Raw genomic sequence first — 4438 nt, 5'->3', positions numbered from 1 at the left:
AGGGCAGAAATATGGCCCTGGGGACCCAGCAAATCAGGTCAAGCCACTCATTCCAAAACCAAACTGGAAAGTAATGAAGAAAACAAGGAAGGAGCTTTCCTCACCATGGCCATGTCAGGAAAGACAAGTGAGCTACAGGGTATCAGGCCTGTTCATGGGATGCTCTCATGAGCTTTTGGGTTAAATAGAGGAGGGATTGAGACAAAGTGAGAGGGCTGAACAAGGATGCAGCCCCGGGCAATCTAATCTGGTCATCATCATCTCCCTGGTGCTCCTAGGAGGGGCTTTTTGTCTATTGGACTGTAGGTCCAGAAGGGGGCAATTTGGTTCCAACTGAACACGTGCACCTGCTTGGTGGGGCCAGCCTTGTCACCAGGTGATCTCTGCTGCAAGGTTCTGCTGTTCCTCAGAGGTGCATGGCAATGACTGGAGACTTCTGGGCCACTCCAGGGATGTGGAACAGGACAATGTGAAAGCTGACGCTGAATGTCCCTGAAAACCTTGGAAATCCCTTAGTTATTCTCATCTCATCATCTTGTCCCTCTTCAAGACTAGGTAAATTGGGGTTAATAAACCTTGTGCTATCAGGTTTTAGAAGAACACTCCTTAAAGGAGAAAACACCTTTATGCAGAGCTGAGCAGGAGTCTGAAGACAAATAAAAAAGGAAGGCAGAGATGCCTCCTGCTTTGTGCCAACATAATTAGCAGCTTTTAATTCTTTGATGGGGAACTGCACACTCCCTCAACTGGAATTCTGCTTCTGTCATTTTCTATCTGTGTCATTTTGGTTGAGTGAGTTCTCTGTGTTTAGAAGTTTCATATGAAAAAATGGATGCAAAATTGTGCTATTCCATCAGATCATGCTGAGGACCCAAGGAGTGTTATGCCTCAGAGCAACACTCGGAGCACTATGAGTGTACTTAAGGCTTGTTCTTCCCCAGGACTGACTGATTCTGTAGCCAAATTCCAGATTCTCTCTATTCTGAAAGATTGCCAGGAGCACATCTGGATTCAAAAGTGTCTCAGTATCCCAGAGGAAGACCTCAGCTGCTGGTTCTTCCCCCTCTGTGAGCTCTCTCATCAGATGACATCAGAGTGATTGACTGTGGTGTGGGCAACTCATAACCTTTAGATGGAGATGTGAAGTCAAGACACATGCATGTCACTGATACACAGAAAGAGGCACCAAGTGACATTCAGGATCGTGATGGGGATGTGTCAAAGGGCAGTACACAACAAATGGTTGGGTGCTTGGTGGGACAGAATGGATAGGGATGTGGACAGAGAATCAACAGATCATTACTGTACTCAGAAGGCCCCAGGGAATCAGCTACAAGTGTCAGATCTTATAATTGTGTGCAGAAGTCCACAGGTATGCTGGGGCTCAGTCTGTCAGTAAAACAGCCATATGAACAGGAGGACAGTAAAGGAACCCTAGGAGTTTAAGGAAAGGCAGGACGTTTAAGAAGAGCTCACTCCACAAGACTTGCTGTTGATTCTGGAATGAAGACAAAGATGACAGGAATCTTGTATGTTCAGAATAGTGTGGTTGAGCCTGGTGTCCTGTCACATGGAGGCTGAGGCAGAAGTTCAGAGCCAGTTGTTTTTGTTTCCCTAAATTATACTCTAGGATTATTTAGCATATCATTTTTCACAACTCATTGCTGTACAACAAAATGACAATTTGTTCAGAAGTTTCACTGAAACTCCCCCACAAATGTTCATCTAAGGTGATTTATAATATTCAGGTATTTAATGTTAAATATAAAGATTTTCCAATTGTTCCATAAATTAAAGCCCTAAACATATAAAGATGATGGTTTAAAATTGAAATAACATAGCAGAGTCTCTTGACTTTTCAAAAAATAGTTACCCTATGTTATGAATCCCTTCCTTTTAACTTGTTTTTAATTACAGAATGTGAACAAGAGTTTCATTTTCATGGACTTAGGATCCTCAGGTTGACCTCAACAACTCAAGATGTTATAGGTATGTCAGATCTGGAAACCTAAGGAATCAGGACTCAGGCAGAAGGTTACACAACACAGCAGATGTGTTCTATAAATATGTTGAACTCAAGTGCATGGAAGAAGGAAATTATAGATTCATATTAACATAAAATCTGGCCTGTTTACAGTATTATCTTTAGTTTAAAATGGGATTCATTTCTCCAATGGTTCAGAGCAGTGAGATCTTTATCATTTTTCATTAGACTTTTTCTTATTTATATACAACTCCTTCTAAATTCATCTTCAGTCAAATCATCATTCTTTATTATATTCCATGTCCAAATATATTCATGAAACAAAATAGCTCTTACTGCCCTTTGTTTCAGCTCCTGTGTTAGCCAGGGGGGCTTTTCTTTCCATATATATAATCTGAAACCTCAGAAACTGGCACCTACACAATGCACAAGACACAGGCTGCTTTCAATCAATTAAAATTTAAGGAATTTTTGCTAGTGTCATCTTTAAATTAGAGAATAATAGGTGGAAGGAAACCTCCTACAAGAATGCAGCATAGTCTCATTTCTAGGGTGCTCCTGAAGACTAATGGCTTGTTAGTTTTCATTCATCAACCAATATTTATCTGATAGATAAAAGAGGTTCTGGACTTGTTATGATGTAATGGGTAAACAAATTTCTAGACTTTTGAGATTATCTTAGTTATAAATCAACTTTGTCTGCAATTTTCAACTTCAGTGGTCGACTTTCAATTTGGGGCCAGAGGAGTAGACTTTGGGCAAAATGTATATTGTTATAAAGGAACCATGAACACTTCATGATCCTCTTTTTCTTAAATGGCTTGCAGAACATTATATGAAGTTTTATCCATATCAAAATCCATAGACTTTACCTATAATCTGTAAAGAAAGCCAGCCGTGTAGTAGAAAAAAAAATTGACCTATTTATAACTTCAAAAATGCTTACTCTTGAAAATCAAATTATATATATGGGCAGGGACTGAAGTTTCTTTCATTTTATTTTCCCTTTCTTTCTCTTAATTAAGCTAATATTCTTCCAGTACTTAAGAATGGCTGGTAAGAAAATCATAGATACCTAAACTTCTCCAGATACCTGGTATCATTGGTTTGCTAAAGTCAGCCCAAATTTATTTATTTATGAGATTAGTTTTTATAAATTTTGCCAATCATTGTTAAACCCAACCATTATTAAAAATTAAGTAGATCATATAAAATCAGGAATAATTAATACTCAAAATTCATCACTTTCTAATTATTATCACCATACTATGATCCCAGGTTCTGAGATGATGTATACCTGCTTAAATTTGGGAATTAATATATGTTAATTAATATATACATTTGGAATTAATATACACATTTCCACAAAATTGTCTGTTAGAATTTATAATGAGATGGCATCAAATCTGTAGATAAATTTGGGGAGAATTAACATCTTCATAATATTCAATCTTCTCACCTGTGAGCAGTGGATTCTGCCATGAGACTGGGTCCCATTCCAGCAGAAGCAGCATAGCACCTGGCAGGATGGAGGTGAGGACAGTGGCAGCCAGGAGAGGGGGCACTGGAAAGGGAGGATTCATAGTTCCATGGGCACCTGGAGAGGGGACATCCAACAAGAAAGTGAACGAGGGGCCAGTTGTCACTGGGCTGCTTGGGTGTGGGGTCAAAATGAACACAGCAGTACTCACATGAATCTGAGAAAGGGCACTGAAGGAAAGCACAGACAGTTCTCTGATCCTTATGGCAACTGAAGGTTGCTGGACCTGATGAGGACAGGAAGGCTGATCTCCATGGACTGACAGTTCTGGGATGCATGAGAGGACTTGTTTGCCATGGTGAAGGAAGTGAAGGAGTGATGCTTTTTGGTGTTGTTCTTGGTATTGGAGTGCTTTGGGGCAGAGCTGCTCTGGGCTGCTGCCGAGGTACATGTTTCAGCATCAACTACAGGCATGGGAGGCTTATCCCATTCTGTCAGCTGCTTAGCAGCCAAGTTAAACTCAATGTAGGAAATCAGAAATATTCCTATTTTGTCTTCCAGCATTCCTTCAACACAGCTTACATCCACTCTCTGGATCACAGTTAGAACATCATCCTTAACAGATAGAAGGCAGTCATTATCTGCTACTTTTTTGTCTTTCACTTCAAAGTCATAAAGTGCTTTGCACTGAGGTGGGGACTGAGACAATGGTTTAATAATCTGTACTAAGTTGGTTGGAAAAAAGCCATGGATCCCATTGACTTACCCTGTGGAGACAGTTTTTATCAACGTGTTGTCAACAAATGATGATGTCACATTTGCTGAATTTAAAGTCTCCAGGCTCCTTTCCTTCATAGTAATGTAATACTTGAGGACATGGTGACAGGTATCCCCTTACTGGGGCCTCCAGGCTTGCACTGGAGGCTGCCATCCACACAGGAGCTCTCTAGATCTTTTGCACTACAATTAGCCAT

General features: G+C 40.3%; 1 pseudogene; it reads right to left on the bottom strand.

The window, feature by feature from the left end:
• Positions 1-406: 406 nt before the first annotated feature.
• On the bottom strand, positions 407-4438 carry LOC143412059 (E3 ubiquitin-protein ligase SH3RF1 pseudogene; annotated as a pseudogene).

Source organism: Callospermophilus lateralis, chromosome 13 (genome assembly GCF_048772815.1).
Source record: "Callospermophilus lateralis isolate mCalLat2 chromosome 13, mCalLat2.hap1, whole genome shotgun sequence".
Taxonomy (NCBI): domain Eukaryota; kingdom Metazoa; phylum Chordata; class Mammalia; order Rodentia; family Sciuridae; genus Callospermophilus; species Callospermophilus lateralis.
Note: the sequence above shows the minus strand (reverse complement) of the source record. Positions and strands in the feature narration are given on the sequence as shown.